Source organism: Pan paniscus, chromosome 8 (assembly GCF_029289425.2).
Source record: "Pan paniscus chromosome 8, NHGRI_mPanPan1-v2.0_pri, whole genome shotgun sequence".
Classification (NCBI taxonomy): domain Eukaryota; kingdom Metazoa; phylum Chordata; class Mammalia; order Primates; family Hominidae; genus Pan; species Pan paniscus.
In genome coordinates this window covers 15,013,048-15,037,326 of record NC_073257.2, presented here as the reverse complement: position 1 = coordinate 15,037,326, position 24,279 = coordinate 15,013,048, and the positions used below count along the sequence as shown (strand labels likewise).

Here is a 24,279-nt window from a genome sequence, read left to right as displayed (position 1 = left end):
AATTTATATTTTAAATCATTTCTAATTATAACATATTATGAAGACAAAAAATTCATCCTCGTTCTTCTTTTTATCATAAGTCTATCACATAACAAATCAGATGTGTTCATGTCTCTTTGTTTCAGCAACCCAGAAACTCAGAATCATTTGAAATGCCACTTCAATAGTCACAAATGTTTTTAGGTGTATCTCTTTTTGCAACTGAGAAAAATGATTTTTCCTCTTTAGCTGCGTGATGTGATGGATTACACTGACTATTTTCAAATTTTAAACTAGGCTCACATGGCTAGTAAATGCTACTTTTTTAAGGTTTCTAATTATTTTTATGCATTGTTGGGTTCATTTTGCTAATATATTTCTGATTATTTGCATCTATGGTCAAGAGTGATGCCAGTGTGGATTTAGCTTTTCTTGCATTGTGTAACTGATTTTGACATCAGGATAATGCTTGCCTCATAGAATAAGTTAGAACGTGTTCCATCTGTTTTCCCAAATTTCTGGAAGAAATTGTTCAGTACTGGAATTATTTCTATATTAAATCTTTGGTAGAATTCACCAGTAAAACCATCTGGGCCTGGTGTTTTCTCTTTTGGAAGATTATTAATTATTAATTCAATTCATTAATATATATTGGTCTATTCACATTGTCTGTTTCTCTTTGGGTGAGTTTTGGTTGATTGTCGTTCAAGGAATTGGCCTATTTTATGTAAGTTATCAAAATTGTGGGCAGAAAATTGTTTGTGGTCTACCTTTATTTTCCTTTTAAGGGCCATGAGATCAGTAGTGATGGCCCCATTTTCATTTTTACGTTGGTAATTTACCATTGGTAATTCTCCCTCTTTTCTTGTGAGTCTAGGTAGAGGTTCATTGATTTTAATGATCTTTTCAAACAACCAGTTTTTTTTTTTTTTTTTTTTTCTGAGACAGGATCTCGTTCTTTCACCCAGGCTGGAGTGCAGTGTCAAGATCACAGCTCAATGATGCCTCAAACTCTTGACCTCTAGTGATCCCCTGTCTCGGCCTCCCAAAGCACAGGGGTTGCAGGTTCGAGTCACCATGCCTGGCCTTCCAGCTTTTGTTTTCTTTGATTTTCTGTATTGTTTTTCTACTTTCAATTTTATTGGCTTCTGTTATAATTTTTGTTACTTTTTCTTCCAAGTACCTTAGCTTTAAATTGGTCTTCTTTCCTTAGTTCCCTAAGGTTGAACCTTAGGTTATTGATTTTAGATCTTTATTATTTTCTAATGTATACATTTCATACTAAACATTTTCTTCTGATCACTGCCACACATTTATGTAAGTTTTTCTTTAATAATTTAGATCACATATATTTTAATTTATCTTGAGACTTCTGCTTTGACCCATAGGAGTTACTCTGTTTAGTTTCTAAATATTTAGGAATTTTCCAGTTATCTCACTGTTATTGACTTGTACTTTAATTCCATTCTGGTCTGAAAATACATCTTACATGAGTTTTTTAAATTGTTTGTTTTATGTCCCAGAATATGGCTTATCTTGGTGAATATTCCAGGTGGTCCTGAGAAGAGTGTGTATTCTGCTGTGGTTGGATGAAGTCACCATAATGTCCCATTACTTGATGGTGCTGCTGAGTTCTCATCTGTGTCTTTCCTGAATTCCTGCCTGTGGGCTCTGCCCATCTCTGATAGTGGACTGCTGCAGTCTCCAGCTATTGTAGTGGATCCATCTATTTCTTGTTGTAGTTCTTTGAGATTTTGCCTTATGCATTTTGGTGCTCTGTGCTTAGGTGCCTACAATTTAAGGATTTTTATGTCTTTTTGAAAAGTTGACCCCTTTATTATTATGTAGTGCTGTGCTTTATCCATGTTCATTTTCCTTGCTCTGAAGTTGGCTCTGTGTGAAATTAACATAGTTCCTCCAGCTTTCTTTTGATTAGGGTTACGATGGTATATCTTTATCACTTTACTGTTAACTGATATAATTCTTTATATTCCAGTGGAAGTCTTTTAGATAGCATATCATTTAGTCCTTTTTTATCTTTTATTTTATTTATTTATTTTATTATTATTATTATTATTTATTTAAGTTTTAGGGTACATGTGCACATTGTGCAGGTTAGTTACATATGTATACATGTGCCATGCTGGTGCGCTGCACCCACTAACTCGTCATCTAGCATTAAGTATATCTCCCAGTGCTATCCCTCCCCCCTCCCCCCACCCCACCACAGTCCTCAGAGTGTGATATTCCCCTTCCTGTGTCCATGTGATCTCATTGTTCCATTCCCACCTATGAGTGAGAATATGCGGTGTTTGGTTTTTTGTTCTTGCGATAGTTTACTGAGAATGATGATTTCCAATTTCATCCATGTCCCTACAAAGGACATGAACTCATCATTTTTTATGGCTGCATAGTATTCCATGGTGTATATGTGCCACATTTTCTTAATCCAGTCTATCATTGTTGGACATTTGGGTTGGTTCCAAGTCTTTGCTATTGTGAATAATGCCGCAATAAACATACGTGTGCATGTGTCTTTATAGCAGCATGATTTATAGTCCTTTGGGTATATACCCAGTAATGGGATGGCTGGGTCAAATGGTATTTCTAGTTCTAAATCCCTGAGGAATCACCACACTGACTTCCACAATGGTTGAACTAGTTTACAGTCCCACCAACAGTGTAAAAGTGTTCCTATTTCTCCACATCCTCTCCAGCACCTGTTGTTTCCTGACTTTTTAATGATTGCCATTCTAACTGGTGTGAGATGGTATCTCATAGTGGTTTTGATTTGCATTTCTCTGATGGCCAGTGATGATGAGCATTTTTTCATGTGTTTTTTGGCTGCATAAATGTCTTCTTTTGAGAAGTGTCTGTTCATGTCCTTCGCCCACTTTTTGATGGGGTTGTTTGTTTTTTTCTTGTAAATTTGTTGGAGTTCATTGTAGATTCTGGATATTAGCCCTTTGTCAGATGAGTAGGTTGCCAAAATTTTCTCCCATTTTGTAGGTTGCCTGTTCACTCTGATGGTAGTTTCTTTTGCTGTGCAGAAGCTCTTTAGTTTAATTAGATCCCATTTGTCAATTTTGTCTTTTGTTGCCATTGCTTTTGGTGTTTTGGACATGAAGTCCTTGCCCATGCCTATGTCCTGAATGGTAATGCCTAGGTTTTCTTCTAGGGTTTTTATGGTTTTAGGTCTAACGTTTAAATCTTTAATCCATCTTGAATTGATTTTTGTATAAGGTGTAAGGAAGGGATCCAGTTTCAGCTTTCTACATATGGCTAGCCAGTTTTCCCAGCGCCATTTATTAAATAGGGAATCCTTTCCCCATTTCTTGTTTTTCTCAGGTTTGTCAAAGATCAGACAGTTGTAGGTATGTGGCGTTATTTCTGAGGGCTCTGTTCTGTTCCATTGATCTATATCTCTGTTTTGGTACCAGTACCATCCTGTTTTGGTTACTGTAGCCTTGTAGTATAGTGACCCTTCATGCTAAACACTCTCAATAAATTAGGCATTGATGAGACGTATTTCAAAATAATAAGAGCTATCTATGACAAACCCACAGCCAATATCATACTGAATGGGCAAAAACTGGAAGCATTCCCTTCGAAAACTGGCACAAGACAGGGATGCCCTCTCTCACCACTCCTATTCAACATAGTGTTGGAAGTTCTGGCCAGGGCAATTAGGCAGGAGAAGGAAATAAAGGGTATTCAATTAGGAAAAGAGGAAGTCAAATTGTCCCTGTTTGCAGATGACATGATTGTATATCTAGAAAACCCCATTGTCTCAGCCCAAAATCTCCTTAAGCTGATAAGCAACTTCAGCAAAGTCTCAGGATACAAAATCAATGTACAAAAATCACAAGCATTCTTATACACCAACAACAGACAAACAGAGAGCCAAATCATGAGTGAACTCCCATTCACAATCACTTCAAAGAGAATAAAATACCTAGGAATCCAACTTACAAGGGATGTGAAGGACCTCTTCAAGGAGAACTACAAACCACTGCTCAAGGAAATAAAAGAGGATACAAACAAATGGAAGAACATTCCATGCTCATGGGTAGGAAGAATCAAAATCGTGAAAATGGCCATACTGCCCAAGGTAATTTACAGATTCAATGCCATCCCCATCAAGCTACCAATGACTTTCTTCACAGAATTGGAAAAAACTACTTTAAAGTTCATATGGAACCAAAAAAGAGCCCGCATCACCAAGTCAATCCTAAGCCAAAAGAACAAAGCTGGAGGCATCACACTACCTGACTTCAAACTATACTGGTCCTTTTTTAAATTCACTTTGACAATTTGTGTCTTTTAATCAAAATTCATTGTCTGAGTCAAGAGGTTCGGCTGTGCCCCTGTGTCATGCCCTGCTCACAGTGTGTGTATATTCATTACCTCATGGATTTTTTAATGCTACAAGATGTTTGGGCTAACCACCACACCTTCACCACACCCATGACCACCACACCTGCACCACACCTGCCACCTGCACACCTCCTTAAAATACCTGCACCACAACTGCCACCTCCACGCCAACTCAAAACACCTGCACTACAGATGCCACCTCCATATCTGCTACCACCACAGCTCTTCAATACGCCTGTACACCTGTCACCTCCACACCTCCTCAAAACACCTGCACACCTGCCACCTACACGCCTCCTCAAAACACCTGTACCACACCTACCACCTCCACACCTGCTACCACCACAGCTCTTCAGTACACCTGTACCACACCAGCCACCTCCACACCTACAACCCCCACTCCTCCTCAATACACCTGCACCACACCTACTACTTTGTCTGCATATAAAAGGCAACTAATAATGTTCTGGGAGATATGAATAATCAAGGAACTCCCACATGTCCCTTCTTATTTGTGTAGCTTCTTTGTATGACCCAACCATTTGTGCTGAAGAGAATGACCTAGGATGAAAAGAAAAAAATGGTGAAACCCAAAGGTCTTCTAACAGGCAGAGGTGCCATGGCAAGATGTGTGGACATCACCCTTCCAGCTCCTTCCTTTCCTCCTCTTGCATTTTTCAGAGATAAATATTTGACTCTCTCTCTCAATGCATTGATCTAGGATTGAAAGTGAAGTTTATGTAACAGACAGCATGATCTTCACTTCTGTTTCAGTTTTATGTTCAGCTATGTTTCTCTGGTTTAATTGTTGTAATATCCCAAATTAGAACAAAAGTTCTGGTTCAATTTTTATAATATCCCAAATTAGAACAAGAGGACAGAATCTCTATCTTGGAAAAAGCTGTGCTTATGTGTGTGTGAGCACATTTGCTTATGTCATTTTCTTCACAAAGCAGGCAGAAAAAGAGGAAGAATTACATAGATATGTTATAAAACCCAGTGCTTGGTTTTTTTCTATGACAATAATTTTCTTGTCCTGTTATGTAAAAAAGAAACCCTTACTTTCCCAATGGTACTACTAGGTACTATGCACTAATTAAGGTTCATACATATTTAAACTATTCTCAGAGATTTTCTTTCAAAAATCAGTTAACTATGTTTGTAAAAGAGCTCCTAAATAGGAAAAAAATTTCTTTCATTGGAACAGGTTAACCTGCATTCACAATACAAATCCAACATTTACTGCGTGCCTTTAACCAAGTTACTTAATTAATCTGAGCCTTATTTTTTAAATATTTAAAATAAGAAAAACATTTCTCATCTTGAAAATTCTTGTATGAATTAGAGATAATAAATAGAAAAACTTTAGTGCTTATGGTAGCAAATGTGACGTACATAATCAATGGTTGTTATTACCATTGATGCTAATAGCATTGATAAAATGCTTCAAATCAATATACTTAAAAGGCTATTGAATGGTGATTTAAAGAGAAGTCATCATATTTGATTGATGTTATAGAGTGCCCAAGAGACCTTCAATTTTGTTATTGTAATTGTTTTAATAATACCACCAAATTGATCTGACAATATTGACTATGGTATTAGAAAGATTTGATTTTAGCATAAAATTGTTGTCTGTTCCTCATGATGTATGGCCAGAAGCTCATGGGTGACTAAGAACATTCTTACTGGGTTTTAGTTTGTGTTTTGCATTTTTTGGTAAGTTCTCCTCTGCCTGAATTTCTCTCATTGACTTTTTTTTTCTGTTTTAAAATATTATACATTTTCATCATGTAAATTTGAAAACTAATAAAAATAATTTTAGATCAATAACCTTATTTTTGGAATATAATTCCTTTCAGTGTTGTAATATGTCCTGAGATTTATGTGCTTAGTTTCTCTGAGATTCACTTTGGCCTCTTCCTGTTTTCCTGGATGCATTCTCATCTCTGGGCAGCGTCATCATTACCCAGAGCTGCAGAGAACAAGCATCTTAGGGTTGACTCAGAAGAATATTTTTTCTAGCTTGATTTTTTAAATGATAGGTAGATAGAGAATACACACACACACACACACACACACAATATATATGTATATATGTATTAATATATATGAATGTATATATGTATCTTGATACAGTTTTACTCTGTGTCCCCACCCATATCTCACCTTGAACTGCAATCCCCATAATCCCCACATGTCAAGGGCAGGACCAGGTGGAGGTAATTGGATCATGGGGGTGGTTTCCCCATTGCTGGTCTTGTAAGAGTGAGCTAGTCTCATGAGATCTGATGGTTTGATAAGCATTTGTCATTTCCCCTGCTTGTACTCACTCCTTCCTGCTGCTGTGTGAAGAAGGTGCCTGCCACTCCTTTGCCTTCTGCCATGATTGTAAGTTTCCTGAGGCCTCCCCAGCCATGCGGAACTGTGAGTCAATTAAACCTCTTTTCTTTATAAATTACCCAGTCTCAGGTATTTCTTCATAGCAGTGTGAGAAAGGGCTGATACATATCTCCTCTGACTATTCCACAGGCATCTCAAAACTAATGTAGCATCTCTATCAGTGTGAGTTTTTAGATGAATTTCCTCAGAGGTTAATTTATTTCATTGAATATTACAGGGTTCCATCTCCCCTTTTCTTAGCTTTTCTTGCAGAGTATGAACTATTTAAAAGTTTAATTATGGGACATTTTGATTGAAACATTAAGTATGCAGATTAAAATGAACTTATGTTTAAATCTCCATTCACCTTACCTGGCTGTTGCTACCATCACTCTCGTTAGATCCATTAGAGAAACAAAATAGATTTTTTGTGTGTATCTGTTTTAAGCTGTCACAATTTCTTTGCTGCCTTGGAATAGCGATGGGTGTATTCTGCCTTTTTTTTTTTCCTCCAAAACCCCAGGTACACACATTTTATCACAGCATAGTGCTCACTTCTACAGAGATAGGCTTGCACTCAAACATTCTAGCATCAAATACGGGCGTTTGCAGGGTAAGCCCTGGTTCTGTGCACTGTCAGCCAGTTTTCAGGAGACAGCAGATCACAATGGATCAAGTTACAGAAGAACTGTACCTCCTCTTCCAAGTCCCAGCTCCAGATTACAGAACCACTGCTGTGTCTCCCACATGAGGGGAAGTGGTTTGAATGGTTGCTGGTGGCCTTCACTTGCGTGCTTGTCAGCCGCAACCTTTCCTCCACCCTGAGATGTTCGATTTTCCTTCCCTTTCTTCTGCTTCTCCAGTTCCCCGCAAGGACCTCTCTGCATAGTTGGACCTTCAAACCCTTTTTAAGTACACGCCTGTGTTTCCGTTTTTACTTACACATGCCTAGAACTACACCTCTTTTCTCTTTAATATGTCCTCCTTCACCTGCTCCTTACTGCTCACCGTGGTACACCGAAGGCCTGATGGAAGAGTCTGTGGTCATCTCGTATGGCTCAGCTGTTCTGTATCGCTCACCCTGGCACACCAAGGGCCTCATGGAAGGGTTCACGGTCATCTCATATAGCTCAGCTTTCTCCCAACTCTGCACACGAAATCACTCACTAATTCCTGTTAAATATCTCCTCAGAATGTTTTTACATAACTCTAATCAGTGTTCAGACCATGGTTCCAGTACATCGTATGTGGAATCTCTTAATAGCTCCCTTACTGATTTTCCAATCTTCTAGATCTATTTTCCCCTTATTATTTTCCTTCAAGTAAAAATCTTTCTAATGTTCAGTCTGCTTATATCCCGTCTGATATGGGGTAAATTCTGTCCCACCAAATTTAAATGTTGAAGCCCTAACTCCCAATGTGGCTGTATTTGGAGATGAGGCCTTTAAGGAGGTGATGAAGGCTCAATGAGATATTAAGGGTGGGGCCCTCGCTAGGCCTATAGAACTGGTGCCCTTATAAGACGAGGCATTGGATCTCTCTCTCTGTCTCTCTCTTTGTACACATAGAGAAGAAACAGGTACAGCCAGGTGTGTGTGAGTGAATATGACACAGTGAGTATGTGGCCCCCTGTAAGCCAGACAGCAAGACCTCACCAGGAACCAACTCTGATGACACCTGGGTCCTGGAGTTCTAGCTTCCAGGATTGAGAAATATGCTTTTGAGTTTAAGTTGTGCATCTGTGGTATTCTGTACAGCAATTTCCAAGTTCACTATGGGTCAGTGAGTCATCATTCCTGAGGTTGGCTCAGCATATTTTGTAAGTGCCAGAAGGTCTCCAAACAGCAATTAAACAATTCTCTCCTACAGCTGAGGGAAGACTGCTGAAAATAAGGCTCAAGATGTGGTTATAGGAGCCGTGGCTATATAAGGAAGCTCCATTGACAGCTGTCCTGCTGTGAGTCTTCTATCTCATAGGGAATGAATAGAACCCTGAAATAAGGGATGGATGATACCCTCAAACTCCCGGATTCCCCTGGACCCTCTGAGTCAGCAGATGTAGCCCAAACCTCTGCCGCAGAGACACAGCCTTTCTTTCCCTGGAGACTCTGCAGTGGCTGCTTAAATGGTGGATTACAATCATCAGTCCAAGATTCACTCCACTCTCCCTTTTCATCTGAGCCAGCACACAGGACGAAGCCTCCGAATGAGACCCAAGTATTGTCCTGATGGGCATCCAGAAGAGGTGTTATGTGGCTCTGTGCTTTCTAGTGGGAATTCAGGAGTGGCTAATGATTTATGGGACCAAGGATGATCGTTGGTACTTTGCACACAACAAACCCATTGGAAACCCTGCTAAGATTGCCAGAGGCCAAGACCGAGACCTGCTAACCTCTGATTTGGCAGCTTTGCATAAGAGCACAGTATGAAAATACTGGAAACATGTTTAGATAATAAAGACAATGCCAGAGTCAAGCCTAAGAGTTATCAGTGGGGTCCACAGTGACCGACAAAGCAAACAAAAGAAGTGACATGTGGAGATCTCTAGAAAAATGGCAGAATTAAAAAAATAATGTAATGTTCCCATTATCTAACTTCAGTAATTATCAATATTCACAAATCTTGTTTCTTCTTTTATAACACGTTCATTGTTTTTTATTTATTTTAATATTTTAAAGCAAACTTCAGCCATCATTTCTTCCATAATTATTTAGTATTTCTAATAGATTAGTGCTTTTTAAAATAAGCATAACTACAATACTATCCTCACACTTAAAGTAAATAATTTTTTAATATTCTATATCAAAACAATTTTCACTTGGTTAGCATGTTTCTTAAATATCTTTCTTGTATGAAGTTCATTTTTTACTTATGCTCTGAAAAAAATTTCCAGTTGTTCTATTTTCATTGTGATCAACTAATGATCAGTGGTTTAAAGTGTTGTCAGTCTGACCCATCTATTACAGAGTTTCCATCTATCTTTTACCTAATTGTTTAAGCAACTCTGGATGATTGCAAATTTTATATATAAATAATAATATATTTTATTATCTGTATATTTGCAAATTTGTTGTAAGCTAATATATATAATATATAACTATATGTATTTGTTATAAGCTAATTTATTATATATAACAAATTAGTTTATAACAAATTTGCAAGTACCCAAATTATTAGCTAATATATATTATATAGAAACACAACATATATAACGTTACATATAACATTATATATAACATTATATTGCTAAAGCAAACTTCAGCCATAATTATATTAGCTAAGCTAATATAATTACTTATTCTTTTATTTGCTGAGGTAATACTGTTCTGCAATCTCTGCTAATATGACTGCTTATTCTTTTATTTGCTGAGGTAACCCTGTTCTGCAATCTCCGCTAATATAATTGTTTATTCTTTTATTCTTTTATTTGCTGAGGTAACCCTGTTCTGCAATCTCAAGTTGGGCGCTTTGTAAGACATAAACAGACTTGCTAGTCTTGCTTTCAATGATGTTCTGCATGGGTGGGTCTTTTCTTAGTGCCCTGGAATAGTCAGTTTGGTTTCAAAATTGAGGATGAAACACACAGCTTGTAAAGACAAAATCTGATGCCACCTATGCCCTTAAGCATAAAGAGTCAAACGAACTGGAGGTCCCACAATCAATGTATCTCCCTCGGCAAACACAGAATCAAGGTCTAGGGAAGAAGACAGTAGCAGAGGAGGGAGAAAGCCTGAGATGTCCCCGGGAGCATCCAAAATAAGAGTGAGAGGCTTTCCTCCCCTTCAGAGGGATGATGGAGGAGGGGGCCCTGTCCTAGCTGCTCACACTACAGCAGGCCCAAGGCAAGGGGACCTGGCATCTCACTCCCTGGCTTGGCAACCATCAGTGTGGAAACATCCAGGCTCCTTTTTACTGACCAATTCACAGGAAGTACTGCCACTTGGGTAAGGTGGTATCACAGGGCATGCTACCAGGCACAAAAGAGAGATTTACTTAACAATTTGGGGGGCAGTGATTAGAGAAAAATTTCAGAGCTACTTTGTGTAAAACATACCCAGTCAGGATAATTCGGCAAACCTTCCCACTAGAATGACCCATATCTAGATATGCTCAAGGGAGCTGGGGGCCCACGGCTCAGATTATCTGATGTTTGTGCCCCTCAAAAACAGAGTTCTTGTGGGAGAGCTTAGCTGGAGTAAGAATGACCTGTATGCTTCATATACATATATCTTCAAATTTCATATGAAGGCATTACAGGCTTATTTTTTAGTTGATCACAGCACAGAAGAGAAGATTTGGTCTAATCTTTCAAGAAATAAGAATACAGAAAAAGAGGGATTAAGTTTGGCAGACATAAATGTTAACATCTTTGAAAAAAGTAACATGTCCCATAGAAAAATTTCAAATTTTGTATATTTTACAGTATATGTTCTCTACTGCAAAACAGCAGCATATATAGCATGAATGTTTACTTTTATGTATTTAGTTATTTATTTACCATGACAGGGTCTTGCTCTGTCACTCAGACGAAAGTACACTGGTACAATCCCAGCTCACTGCAGCCTCAACCTCCTGGGCTCAAGCAGTCCTCCCACCTCAGCCTCCTGAGTAGCTTGGACCACAGGCACGTGACCACACCTAACTAATTTATTGTTATTATTATTATTTTGTAGAAAAAGGGTTTCTCTACGTTGCTCAGGCTGGTTTTGAACTCCTGGCCTCAAGCAATCCTCCTGCCCCCAAAGTGTTGGATTTCAGGCATGAGCCACTGCACCTAGCTAGCATGTACATTTATTACCCTAAATGCTAAGGAACTATATAACAACTTCAAGCATTCTTGTTGAGCAATGAGAAATTCTATCTAAGAAGCCATCTGTTTTTAAGGCTGAGTGCTTAGAAATTATTCTAAAATAGTCAAGTTACATTTCCATCACAAGTAAGTACAGACTTATAATCATATCTTCTTAATGACTGAAGTACTTGAGGTTCATAGAGTAATTGCTCAGAAACTCCATTTCATTGTAGAGACAGCATAGATATTTAGGTTGATTTTTCCGTAAAGGATACAGGTATTTTTTGTCTGAATTTCTGATCAGGCTTACTTGATTATGATTTGGTGAGCTACCTACAACTTCAGGGAGAATTTGGATTGATTAATAATTAGGCTTTCCCTGTGTTACAGCCCAAGTCGTTGGATAGGGAGCCCACCATCCCAGGTTTAGTATAAAGTGCCTGGCTGGGAAGGACAGATTCTTACTTAATGGCCTGGGAGGAGCAATGATGACACGGTGTGGTTTTCATGGATGTCACAGATAGAAAAATTACTTCTCAGCTCTCCTATCAGTCAATTTTTTGGTTCTTTGTTCAGCATAAAATGAAAGGCCCACTGTTGGGGATGGTGTGGTCCATTTAGAATATTTTTAGTATAATAAAGGGAAAATGTAGCTGCTTTTGGTAGTGAGTTATTTGTGATCTCTTCTCCTTAGTTCCCCTCTAGATATGAAATAAAATTAGAGTAATGGACATAATTAACTCTGAGTCTCATCTCAGAAGGATAATTTATTACCAGGTTAAAACCCCTTGAACCAGAACTCTAAGTGATTTGTAGTGATTATTATACAACACTTCCACAATTTTGCTGACCTAGTTTTCTTTTTAAAAAAGAAGGAGAGAAACTAAATTATGGAACAAAAATGAGCCTTACCTATTTCACTGATTGAACTGGTTTTGTCAGCCTATTTTTTTAAAGCACCTTAAAATCATTGCATTCTTAACTCATCGGCTATGTCAAGGTAACTAAGATTTTAGTACCACTGGTCTTTGAGATGGTGTTCAGAATGCCATGACAAAGTAGGTCAACCAGTTGTATTATCTGCTCCACCAGGCCCCTGGTTCTGCAGTGCAACCTGAACCTTTTCTCAAGGAGGCTGTACTCAGGTCAAGAGGTGAAAAGCCAGAAAACAAATTTAGAAATGATATGAAATTCAGAACAAAATGTCCACGCCTTATAACACCTATAATAATAAAATAAAATTAAATTAAAATTATGATCGACCTATTAGTTTTCAAAGCATAGTGCTCAATATCCAAGCAAGGCTAAGGTGAGAACGCCTTAATAGCACGACAGCAAGTTGGGGTAACCAGATTGATTTCTGAGAAATTCAGTAACAGCACATTTTTAAATGGCAATATGGAACCAAGAATAAGGTCAATCCAAATCACATATGGAGAGAAATGGACAGACAGCTGGCATGAGTTCTATGCACCGTGAGTTCAATAAAAATGTGCATTATGAGGAGACTGTGGAAAAGCCTTATGAAGGCAGCATTCTAGCGTCATGGTTTATTTCTGTGCCTTGAAGCAGCCTGGAATGTGTTATAGAAAAAGTGGGGCTGGGCCCAAGATTTCAGTCTTCTGCGGGACCTCGTCCATTTACAATCGAGGACAGTCTTTTACTATTCTGTGTGCGCTGCTCCTGCCAATTTCCGTTCACGTCAGGGACAGGTGAGGGTACTCATTCTAATTTCCATGATTGGAATTGTTTGTATTCTGTGTCAATTACTATTTGGAGAACTCTAGAATTAAAAGCTGCAAATTGAAGTCCCTCTTCCCCCTTTAACATAATTGACTCTAATTATATAACTAATTTGAATTTTATTGCAAAAGTTTTCAGTGTAACTATTCAGAAGAGAATGATTATCAGCAAAGACAGAGAGGGAGAATGATAATAAAAATTCATCAGGGCGTCTTTAAGAATATTTTTTTCAAGCTCCTTTTCTGCAAAAAAGAGGAAATAATTTAGCTAATCTAGCTTCTATTTCTTGCTCTTCACAGGATGTTAATGCTCTAACAGGAGTTGGAAGGGAAATAAGAGAAGTGGATTTGCCGCATTCCTAAATGTGATTGTATTTCTATTTCTTCTCAGCTTTGCCCTATTTCAGAGGTGAAGACAATTCTTTGCTTAAATTACTTTCCGTTCAGATCAATAGCAAACTGATAAGCAGGTGCCCGAGAGGCCCTGGATAGAGGAATGACTGCTGACAAATCAGGATCTCCAGCTTAATGACCTGCTGGGTTAAACATACGGAGAATCTGATCTATTCTGGCATATGGGATCTTTAACACCAAAGTGAAAGCTTTACTTTGAACCACACGGGGAGCACACAGCCACGGAATATACCAATAAACCATTTGCATAATTATTTTGCTCAAACCTTTTGCAGGCAGAACCCTGCAGCCTCAGCGGGGTCCTCTTCTTGGATATGTGCGAGGGATGTGCTTCCCAGACAGGTGGTGCTTGAGGGCAGAGCGCTAATGTCCATGTCTCACCTGTGTACTGTTCAGTGTTCAGAGGGTCCACCTGTGTACTGTTCAGAGGGTCCACTTGTGTACTGTTCAGAGGGTCCACTTGTGTACTGTTCAGAGGGTCTACTGTTTAGAGGGCCCATCTGCGTGCTGTTCAGAGGGTCTGCCAACCTGTTTCCAGGGTGTGTCCTGTTCAGAGGTCTACTTTTCAGAGGGTCTGCCTGTGTCCTGTTCAGAGGGTCTGCCAACCTATCGCCAAGGTGTGTCCTGTTCAGATGGTCTGCCAACCTGTCCCCAGGGTGTGTCCTGGTCAGAGGGTCTGCCAACCTGTCCCCAGGGTGTGTCCTGGTCAGAGGGTCTGCCAACCTGTCCCCAGGCTGTGTCCTGTTCAGAGTGTCTGCCAACCTGCCCCCAGGGAATCTTGCCTAGTGTTTTGCAATCCTCATGCTGAGAATGAGTAACGAGCCCTTTTCTGTGCTTGCAGTGGAGTTATAGATTATTTTCTATATCCCTTAGCAGTGAATGCCTGAGCTACCATTCCTCTAAGGAATTGGTTTAATGCACACTACCAAAATGTGTTTTCCCATCCCTTGTATGATAGCTATTGTGTTATTTTCAACTGAAATACGTATTTTGCCTAAAATAAAGAATTGCTTTATTCTTATCTTATAAGCTCTGACATTTTCACTAGGAAAAGGTTTTTGTTTTTTTTTTTTACTTAGTAATCTAATCTTTTCTTATCCTTGACACAGTCACGGAAAAATAAGTAACCCATATTTATTTCTCAGATCATCCATATAAATATTCTGGGCAAATAAATATTTTGCGGCATGCATCAAGAAACATTTTCCCAGGCATATTTGGTTTTTATTTGTTTTCCCAAATGTATAAAAATATTTTAATGAAGTGATTCTAATCACCTTCATATAACCACTGACATACAGACCTTCAGATAGCATTTACCTATTGTTTATTTAGATATTTGTTTTCCAATGCTTTTTTAACAGGGTTTTATTTGTCTTGCTTATAGGTGACAACGACAGAAAACCAGGTCTAGCAAGCAGTTTATCATGATTGAGATCTTTTGTAGTTGAAAAAAAAACTAATAAAAAACAAAAAATTAGGAAGGCATTTTAGGTATCATGAAATTTTGAAACGCATCATTCTATCTTCACCTCTAAAGATTTTGTTGGTAGTTAGGCAAATTATATATGCGCGTATTTATACATACACACACGTCAGGCAAATGCATTAGTCTGACAGTATTCTTAAGCTTGTCTTTCTTTTTCTTCTTTTTGGCATTGAAAACCTAAGTTTCTCTAAAATTATTGAAGCAGGGTCTCTGAGTAAGGATCCTTTCCAAAATATATACTCATTTAAAAAAATTTCATTCTGTTTACATTAATAAAAAGCAAAAGTTTCAATTACTGAAAGTATTTGAAAATTACCATTCTGAGGCAAGACCACTGTTTTTCTTTTAATACATAGGGTGTGGTTAAGCAGAAAGAGCCCACGAAGCATTCAGCCCTCACCAAAACCCTTTGCACAACGTGGAAAGGGTCCAACCAGGACACTTGATTTCTAGTCGCAGATTCTTAGATTCCTTATTAGTAAAATACATATAATATTTTTTATTTTTCAGAAACATTGGCCAATTGAGGGTGGTGAAATACTATGTCATACACATAGAAGGCGCTTCGTAATGGGCACTTCTTTTTCATTATTACTTCACCACTGATTAAGGACCACACGTATATAAGCCTTTCTCAGGACGTAACACAGGCAACACGGAAAGAGCTGGCTTGCGAGCTCCCTGCTTAACAGAAGGCTCAGTTGCCCAAGTGACGAAGGCATTGTGGGGCACGAACCAGGCTTTGGTGAATTTATCTCATTATACACCAGGAGTTATAATTTAAAAACCAATATCATATAAAGAAGAAAAAAGATATGGTGAGATACAATACCATTAACACTTCTTCAGAAACGGATTTTAAAGCAGAACTTCCATGACTGTGAAATCCAACCGGGTGCACGACCATGAGGAAGGATGGCGAGGGAGGAAACCGCGCTTTGTTCTTGAGGTGAGCCGGGTGCGCGACCATGAGGAAGGATGGCGAGGGAGGAAACCGCGCTTTGTTCTTGAGGTGAAACGGGTGCGCGACCATGAGGAAGGTTGGTGAGGGAGGAAACCGCGCTTTGTTGGTGAGGTGAAACGGGTGCGCGACCATGAGGAAGGATGGCGAGGGAGGAAACCGCGCTTTGTTCTTGAGGTGAGCCGGGTGCGCGACCATGAGGAAGGATGGCGAGGGAGGAAACCGCGCTTTGTTCTTGAGGTGAAACGGGTGCGCGACCATGAGGAAGGTTGGTGAGGGAGGAAACCGCGCTTTGTTGGTGAGGTGAGCCGGGTGCGCGACCGTGAGGAAGGATGGCGAGGGAGGAAACCGCGCTTTGTTGGTGAGGTGAGCCGGGTGCGCGACTGTGAGGAAGGATGGCGAGGGAGGAAACCGCGCTTTGTTGGTGAGGTGAAACGGGTGCGCGACCGTGAGGAAGGTTGGTGAGGGAGGAAACCGCGCTTTGTTGGTGAGGTGAGCCGGGTGCGCGACCGTGAGGAAGGTTGGTGAGGGAGGAAACCGCGCTTTGTTGGTGAGGTGAAACGGGTGCGCGACCGTGAGGAAGGTTGGCGAGGGAGGAAACCGCGCTTTGTTGGTGAGGTGAAACGGGTGCGCGACCATGAGGAAGGATGGCGAGGGAGGAAACCGCGCTTTGTTCTTGAGGTGAGCCGGGTGCGCGACCATGAGGAAGGATGGCGAGGGAGGAAACCGCGCTTTGTTCTTGAGGTGAAACGGGTGCGCGACCATGAGGAAGGTTGGTGAGGGAGGAAACCGCGCTTTGTTGGTGAGGTGAGCCGGGTGCACGACCACGAGGAAGGATGGCGAGGGAGGAAACCGCGCTTTGTTGGTGAGGTGAGCCGGGTGCACGACCACGAGGAAGGATGGCGAGGGAGGAAACCGCGCTTTGTTGGTGAGGTGAAACGGGTGCGCGACCGTGAGGAAGGTTTGCGAGGGAGGAAACCGCGCTTTGTTGGTGAGGTGAAACGGGTGCGCGACCACGAGGAAGGTTGGCGAGGGAGGAAACCGCGCTTTGTTGGTGAGGTGAAACGGGTGCGCGACCACGAGGAAGGATGGCGAGGGAGGAAACCGCGCTTTGTTGGTGAGGTGAAACGGGTGCGCGACCACGAGGAAGGATGGCGAGGGAGGAAACCGCGCTTTGTTGGTGAGGTGAAACCGGTGCGCGACCACGAGGAAGGATGGCGAGGGAGGAAACCGCGCTTTGTTCTTGAGGTGAAACGGGTGCGCGACCATGAGGAAGGATGGCGAGGGAGGAAACCGCGCTTTGTTGGTGAGGTGAAACGGGTGCGCGACCATGAGGAAGGATGGCGAGGGAGGAAACCGCGCTTTGTTCTTGAGGTGAGCCGGGTGCGCGACCATGAGGAAGGTTGGTGAGGAAGGAAACCGCGCTTTGATGGTGAGGTGAACCGCGTGCACGATCCCGAGGAAGAAGGGCGAAGGAGGAAACCGCGCTTTGTTGGTGAGGTGAGCCGGGTGCGCGACTGTGAGGAAGGATGGCGAGGGAGGAAACCGCGCTGTGTTGGTGAGGTGAAACGGGTGCACGATCCCGAGGAAGTATTGCCAGGGAGGAAACCGCGCTTTGTTGGTGAGGTGAAACGGGTGCGCGACCATGAGGAAGTCTGGCGAGGGAGGAAACCGCTCTTTGTTGGTGAGGTGAAACGGGAAACGGCGCTTTGTTGGTGAGGTGAAACGGGTGCACGATCCCGAGGAAGTATTGCCAGGGAGGAAACCGCGCTTTGTTGGTGAGGTGAGCCGGGTGCGCGACCACGAGGAAGGATGGCGAGGGAGGAAACCGCGCTGTGTTGGTGAGGTGAGCTTCACATTCAGCGACCTGTTAGAATTCGTTCTGATGAGCAGGATTCTTTCACAGCGTTACATGAAGAGTGGGGCGATTGTACTTTGTGTTTCCTTTAGTTCCAGAGAAGAGTGATTTTTTTTGTATTTGAAATAAGTAAAGATTATATTACGTTGAAATGAGCATAATTCAGAAAAGAAGGCACTGAATTTATACTTAAATCATGGTCTGGGGCCTAAAATGCTTGCTCAAATAACGTAGCTCCAGTGCGTTTGAGGGTGTATACGTTTGAGAGAGAGTGTGTGTGTGTTTGAGCCTGTGTGTTTTAGTGTGTATGTGAGAGTGTGTGTGTTTGAGCCTGTGTATTTTACTGTGTGTTTGTGTGTGTGTGTGTGTGTGAGCCTGTGTGTTTTAGTGTGTGAGTGTGTTTGAGCTTGGGTGGGTATGTATATTTGGGCGTGTGTTTGAGCTTGTGTGTCTGAGTGCGTGTGTGTGAGCATGTGTGTGTTTGAGTGTGTGTGTGTTTGAGCAAATGTGTGTCTGAGCCTGTGTGAGTGTGTGTGTGTGTAAGCCTGTGTGCGTCTGAACGTGTGTGCACTGGAGGTGGTTCCCTGAGTTTACAATCTCTCATTGGCTTATACTGTTAAACAGACAAGCAGCTACAGATTTTGTTTGTTCTTACATTTAGTATTTATTCCAGGCAACTGTGTCTAGTTTTCCGTTTGTTGTTGGTTACCTTTGCTGGACTCTGCTGTGACACACCAGACGTGCTAGCTGAGGAAGTGGGGTCAGAAGCAATATTCCTGAACTTTGGGGTCACCTCTCTCACCCACTGTTCTTCCCGGTGCTACCATAGCGTTTGCTCCACGAACCCTGAAGTCACTGATGGACATCACGAATTCCACTTTCAAGGATTCCTATAAGCTTATGAAGAAGGACAAGGCAATATCACGGAATGTTGAAATACATATAGGTGATCTGACAAAATAGGGTCCTTTACAAGTTACCTTAGAGAAGGGAAAAATGTACAAGAGCATGTCACACATCTTTTTGGCTTAGCTCAGTCTGCAGAAAAAATTAAATTTCCTTTCCTATGACTTTTGTTGTAATCTATCCTTAGAGGAGAAATACACCTGAAAGCCAAGGGAAAGACCGCGGGTGTTGGAATCCACGTGACTTCCACGGTATTGAACGGAGCTGCCGGGCTAAGAACTTCCATTTCTTTTCTCAGGGAACTCCCATCTTATTTAAGGCACAGAATAAGGAGTTCCATTAACTTTAGACAGCTTGTTTTAAATCAAAAATTAAGAAAAAAATGATTGAAAACAAAGCCCTAAACTGGAACACATGAATTTTAAAATATATTTAAATTGTGACCATTGTGTTTAAACTGTGGTAGGGCTTGATTTTCCAAATCTCAGAATAAAATTTCTTAGCAAATTCCTTATAATGTCCTAAAAATAACCCATTAAAATCACATGTAGATCTGGTTGCCCCTGGCATTGGTCTGTGAGTTTTTGAATTCAGAGTCAGAAAACCTGGGTTTGAGTCTTAGCTGTAAGGTTACTGACTATGCAAGCTTGGTTAACGCGTTTAACCCTCTGTTCATCTTTTTCGTCAACTGTGGACGAGGGATTAGTACAGCAATTGAGTCACAATCTGATAAGATGTGTGAAGAGACTATGCGAGTGTCACGTGCTATGCCCATCTCTCTTTCTTTTGCCCTGGACTGGTCCTTAGCCAGATGCTTGATTACATGTTAGATTTATTGGCTTGCTTTTCCATTGCCCCCCGTCCTTCCCATAAACAAGTATAATGCTGCCATTGCTACTCATCCCTGCACCTTGCACAAATCTCTCTCTATCCTTGCAATGTGGATTTCAGTACCAATGACAGTGAGTGAAATTTCTCAGGTTGTTTATCTTTCCTGTACTTCTTGATTGTTGCACTACATTAATTAGAAAATAGAGGGCGAAATGATGGTCCTGGACCTGGTATCACAGGCTTAGGTTGAAACAACAGAACAAACACTACTGTGAAGTCATCCAGTCCAAGCTCTCGTATTTAGGTAGGAGAATATTGACTCTATCATTAACTCAGAGTTATTAAGTTAAATTGAATTAAAACGTTGTAAAATTCTTTAGGAACTCACTGCCTTCCTTTATCGGTGTTTTCACTATTTTCTGACTCAGAAGAAATATAAATGAGTGACCATGGTCCCTGCTCATTTACAAACTTGCAGAATTTTTTTAAAGCACCAGGATGCAATAAAATCAATGTTTTGTGTACTGCTTAATTGTAACATTTAAATGAGCATTTAATGTACTGTGTTCTCCTACTTATTAATCAAATCAGTATAGATTAGGTTATGTGTGTTTTTTGCAGTTAATGAAAATGTCAAAAGAACCTTCAAACGTGAATGAAAATCCTTCCACTTCCTGTGCTGTGGAGAATTCCACTTACCACTCTGAAACCAGTGATTCTCAGAAGACCCTCTTTTATTCCTCTGACCTTTCAGATAGCCGGTGGCTGCCCTTTTAATGTATACTTTTCCAAGATACTGTTATTATTCTCCTTATTTTTTTTCTTACCAACTTCTGTCATTCCTGTTCGGTAAAGTGCCCTTGTGTGATTTAATGTCTGGCAGTGGCCTGTGGAAACCTTTCGAGTCAAACTATCATCTTTTTTCCTTGGCAATCTCCTATTCTTCAGGTTTTAAGCAATGACTAGTTTTTACATTTTCAGCACCTTATATATTTAATAGTGGATTAAAAATCCTGATGTGACTTTTGCTTTTGTCATCATGCATCTGTGGTTAATGGGCCTAATTTGTTTTGTATTGCAGTAATCTTTATAAGGAGGTTAGAAAAATTGTGCGGAGAAAACAATTGTAAAACAATGAAGCAGGAAGCCCTCTCCCCACATCTTTCATAGTGTGAAAATGCTAAGAAATGTTAGAAGCGAATTAGCCCTTAAATTGTCTCCTCATCCAGTCCCTCCTACTGCGTTATGGAGAGAGGACACATTTCCAAGACAAAAATGCTTCCGCTGAGGACCATTTCTATACAAAAACTCACCAGCTTCCACGCAGTGTCTTGTCTTATCACTTCTGAACAGACCTTGGTGTTTGAAAGGGTTTAGAAATTTGCTTAACTTGCCATTTCCTGACATAATGAGGAAATCAATGTGTCTTGCCTTTCAAAATGCGTGTGAGTTCAGAATAATTCAACAAGAGTATGCGATGATAAGCAGAAATGAGACTGCAAGAATGTGCTCATCAACTCAGAATCAGTGATAACTGACAGATAAAACAATGTTAATTGACTAAGGGAGACCCTACAACATTCTGTATCTAGAGGAACAAACTTTGGCATTTTGTTAAAGGTTGATTTGGCAATTTTGAGTGATATTCTAGGAAACACAGGTCTGCTTTGATGCCACTAAGACTTTGAGTAGGGACACCAATGACTTTCAGATAAACATATGCCCCTTTCCCTGTTTCCATCGTCTTCTACTTATTCGAATAGTTTAAGCAGGCAAGCTGTCTGCTGATAGGGTGCAAAAGAACAGACCTCTGTGACCTTCCAGGAACCTTAAATCATCTCTCTGCAGCGGGGAACCAAGGGGTCAGTGAGTGGAATTAACGCCAAGTGTGCGCTTGTGGCTCAGAGCCACTTCCCTTTGGGGCGAGTATATTCTCAGCATCCAAAAGAGTTCCCACCCTGGGCTGTTGTATGGATGAAAATCCGTCTTGGATTTTCTAATCCTCAAAAACTTGTTTCAGTGCACATATTTAAGATGAAATAAACACGATTGAAGAAATAAATCCATTCCTTAATTTTAAAAACTTATTGGCCGGGTGTGGTGGCTCATGCCCATAGTTCTAGCACATTGGGAGGCCGAGGCAGGTGGATCACCTGAGGTCAAGGGATCGAGACCAGCCTGGCCAACATGGAGAAACCCCGTCTCTACTAAAAATACAAAAAAAAAAAAAAAAAAAAATTGGTGGGCGTGGTGGCACACGCCTGTAGTCCCAGCTACTTGGGAGGCTTAGGCAGGAGAATTGCTTGAGCCCAGGAGGCGGAGGTTGCAGTGAGCCGAGATGGTGCCACTGCACTCCAGCCTGGCGACAGAGCAAGACTCCATCTCAAAAAAAGAAAAAAAAAAAGTAATTGATATGTTTTCTCAGCCCCCGACCCCTGCACAATTCTCCTGTCAGCTTCCAGCCTTTCTCCAGGTCTCTCACACCTGCCACCTCTAAGCCCACAACTCCAACACAGCCTTCCTAAATACACTTCCTAATGTAGGACAGTCTTACATTTACCAAAAAGGTGAAAGGACAGAGAGTTTCCGTGAATCTCACATTCAGCTATTTCTACTGTGAGTATCCTTCTTTGGTATAGCACATTTCTTACAATTACTGAATAGTGTTGTGTTCTACAAAGATGAATACTTTGTTATTTATTATTATCGAAATATCTGTGGTATTCAGATTTTCTGAGTTATAGCTTCATCTTCCCTCTCTCTTCCACATTATAGTTAATCATCTTGGCTCTCTAGCATCCTCTTGGCTGTGGCAGTGTGTGTGTGTGTATGTGTGTGTGTGTGTGTATATATATATATATATACACATTCTACAAAACACCTGACCAATGCTTCTAAAACTATTAAGGTCATGGAAGACAAGAAAAGTAAAAAAAAATCTAATACATATTATATATTATAATCTAGTCTAATATATATATAAAACCCAATATATATTTGTTTTACTTTTTTTGTCTTCCATGACCTTAACAGTTTTGAGGAGGGTTGGTCAGGTGTTTTGTAGAATGTCCCCTCAGCTGGGAGTGTTCTGATGTTTTTAGACTAAGGTTAGATGTTTTGGGGAAGAATAGAGTCCAACATATTCATTAGTCTGACTGGTGTTGAGTTCTAGTTCTTGAATATTGTAGTCCCAAAGAATAATCTCCTAGTCCCAGAATTTTGGGGTACAGAAGCCAATAGATGGTCATCACATAAAAGGAAAGCCGCAGCCGGGCACACTGGCTACACCTCAAATCCCCGCACTTTGGCAGGCCAAGGTGCGTGGATCACCTGAGGTCAGGAGTTTGAGACCAGCCTGGCCAACATGGTGAAACCCCATCTCTACTAAAAGTACAAAAATCAGCTGGGCGTGGTGGTGGGCGCCTGTAATCCCAGCTACTAGGGAGGCTGAGACAGGAGAATTGCTTGAACCCGGGAGGCGGAGGTTGCAGTGAACCCAAATCGTGCCACTGCACTCCAGCCTGGGCAACAAGAGCAAAACTCCATCTCAAAAAAAAAAAAAAAGGAAAGCCACATCTCAGCACATCCCACACTGACACTGAGGTGGGCAAAGGCCTGACAGAGGCATCCCAGTCAGACGCCCCCAGGCTTCCTACTCCTGGGTTCACGTTCTGTGTAGTCCCCTGTGCTGTGTGCAGCCTGAGGTTGTGAATATCATGGAATGTCACTGTCATGAGTAGGCTACTATTCAGTTCATCAAAAGGGAGATTGTCTTAGTCTCACCAACCTCATCGGTGAGTCTCTGGATGGGACTGCACCCTTCCTGAAAAAGGAATTGGAAACAAGGGGGACACATGGAGGAGCCCATGTGGCACGGAGCTGGGTGTCCTCTGAGAGCTGACATGGGACCGTTGCTGAGCCAGCGAGAGGGCAGTGGCCTCGGCCCCACAGATGAAAGGCAGTGATTCTGCCGACAACCAGCTGAACGTGAATGCGACCACCTAGCTCCAGAAAGAAACAGGCCGGCTGACACCTTGACTGCAGCCAGGGGAGACAAGAGCACAGGGCCCAGCTCGATCATGGACAGAACTGTGGGAAAGTATATTGCATGTAGCCTAAGCTTCTACAATGGTGGTAATTGGTTACACAGCAATAGAAAACAAACACAGACATACAGAGGCATCCCAGTCACACTCCCCATTTAGGGGAAGCTCTACAGGAAAACTGAAGCAGGGAATTGGATACACACCATCTGTGTCCTTTTTCACAAGGTGGGGGTTTAACCGGCTAGATTTGAATCCAAGAAAGTAATAAAAAATGGGTGGGCTCGGGTTTGGTCCAGAAAAATATCTGTCTTTGCTTCGTTTCCATGTATTTAAAAAATACATCGGGTTTTGTCTACGCTATGTTGATGTTTTTGAGGGCAGAAATTACTGTCTTTCTTGGTAGTATAATAAAATGGAAGGAAAGCTTTCATTCAGATTTCAGTTTGGAGACCAGGTCAGCTGAACTTTGGGTCAGAGTTGCAGTTTGGCTCAGTTTCCTTGG

The 24,279-nt window shown here is 41.1% G+C and overlaps 2 long non-coding RNA genes across 3 annotated transcripts in view; one reads left to right on the top strand and one right to left on the bottom strand.

Annotated features, from left to right (window-relative positions):
- The window catches only part of LOC134731083 (uncharacterized), a 117,561-nt gene extending 101,417 nt beyond the window's left edge, over nt 1-16,144 (bottom strand). For both annotated transcript variants that reach the window (XR_010113151.1, XR_010113150.1), the window contains exon 1: nt 16,008-16,144. This is a non-coding gene — a long non-coding RNA (uncharacterized LOC134731083). The remainder of the gene's footprint in view (nt 1-16,007) is intronic.
- Nucleotides 16,145-16,471: 327 nt separating this feature from the next.
- LOC134731082 (uncharacterized) overlaps nt 16,472-24,279 on the top strand; it is a 56,450-nt gene continuing 48,642 nt past the window's right edge. Inside the window, exons 1-2 of the long non-coding RNA XR_010113149.1 lie at nt 16,472-16,502; nt 17,574-17,631. This is a non-coding gene — a long non-coding RNA (uncharacterized LOC134731082). The remainder of the gene's footprint in view (nt 16,503-17,573; nt 17,632-24,279) is intronic.